The 1884-nt window shown below is 33.9% G+C and overlaps 1 pseudogene; it reads right to left on the reverse strand.

The window, feature by feature from the left end:
• Nucleotides 1-573: 573 nt before the first annotated feature.
• LOC125861290 (uncharacterized) lies at nt 574-1628 on the reverse strand (annotated as a pseudogene).
• Between the last annotated feature and the right edge of the window lie 256 nt (nt 1629-1884).

Here is a 1884-nt window from a genome sequence, read left to right on the forward strand (position 1 = left end):
AACATCAAAACGCATTATTAAAGTATAAGGTCACCTTACGTATATACTTAACATCCATCTTTTGTTCTAACGATGTGATACTTCTTATCCTATGTTTGGGGTAACACATACAACCTCTTTCCTAATTTTCGATAGCAAATTAAATCATTTTTTTATTCTTGAATACTATATTCTTATAAATGATGTAGTAAAAAATAATTTGAACAATTGATTCAAAATAAAAGAAATATGGCCTTGATAGTTGGTCATACGAAGCTGGACTCTATATAAAATAGAACAATTTGTCTGCAAAATAAAAGATTTTGCACATTTTGAGCTACACTTACATTGGAAAATAGGCCTCAACCAGTAGAAGCACATCCAACACAAACTCAACAACTAGTTCAAACATAAAGACCATGCATATTATTTTTTCACCAACTTAACAACTAATTGAAATCAAATAAAAGACTCTGCATTATGTTTTCAACCAATAATAAACTTTGCATATAAAGTAAATAAGGATTCAAATGGCTATTTTATCTCCACAGAAACAAAACTTGACGTCATTTTCATATTCATCAAAGATTTTGATCAAGGAGTTTCTTCTTCTTCTCCTCCTCTTTCTTCTTCTTCTTGTTCCCTCTCCTCCTCATCCTCTAGTTCATCACGATGTCCTCCATATTGCTGCTGCCAGTAGAGCAAATTCAATTGCCTACTAAATTGATAAATCTCACATGTCATTCCAAAATGTAAGCTTTTACAATTGACACAAAAAAGTTTCCAACACTTAGGACATGCCCTAATTGGATATCCCTGTTGATCATCAATCAGTTTACCCATACAATCCATATAAGGGCAATCAATAACTAGTGGCGAAGCGAAAACCTTCATTAGTCAACTGGAATCTCTTACTCGGATAAGAAAATCAATCGGCATTATTAAATCTATATCCAAAATTTCCTTGCAATCAGAAGCAGGACACCTTATAGCAACCTCATGGATAACCTCATTGATTTTTTTACCTATATATTTATGTATGCATTCTACACAGTAACGATGATTGCAATTGGTGCCCCACATCATTGTGTTTGGCAGCGGAAACACATCTTTACAAATTTCACAAAATGTACATGAAGATTCCCCCTTTTCAGTAATACTATTATTTAGGTTAAGTGAATCTGGAATAATAGAATAATCAATTTCCATAGGTTTTTTACCAACACCATGATTAGAGCTTGATTCTAAGTTCTTACCGCTGAGTAAAAGAGAATTGTTTGCAACTCAATATCATCATCTCCGCTCTTGTAGCCGCTGTTATTTTCAGTGATAGCGATGACATCAGAATTCAGCGAGGTAGGATCAACTTCGACTTCACTGGAGTCCAGGATTTGCAAATCTGTTGATTCCATTTCAATTTGATTGGGATTCACGATTTGCAAATCCGTTGATTCCATTTCAACTTGATTGGAATTCACGATTTGCAAATTTGTTGATTCCATTTCGGCATCGTTGGCTCCAGCAGATCTCTGAATTTTGTGTCTTCTATGGAGTCTTCGGAAATTCTTCGACCATCTTGATGGTGAACAACCTTTGTTCTCGATCTTTGGCTTCGGCTGCAAGAATTTTGATATGATAGGGCGCTTCATTCTGCCGTCAGTGGAACCCTAAATTTCTTTCCAATTATATGAAGATATATTGTGTATATATATTGTTTTCAGGTTCTTGTATTTATTATACTTTTTAGGGTTTAGAATTAATTTGGATTATATCAAATTTAAAATATATTAATACAATATGGGTGATTTGGTATGACGTGTTAGCCAAGTGAAATGGTCAATAAGATCATGCCACGTGTTGAAAGTGATACAACATGTCTAGTCAAATCAAACACGTATGAAAAAC

This window comes from Solanum stenotomum, chromosome 4 (assembly GCF_019186545.1).
Source record: "Solanum stenotomum isolate F172 chromosome 4, ASM1918654v1, whole genome shotgun sequence".
Taxonomy (NCBI): domain Eukaryota; kingdom Viridiplantae; phylum Streptophyta; class Magnoliopsida; order Solanales; family Solanaceae; genus Solanum; species Solanum stenotomum.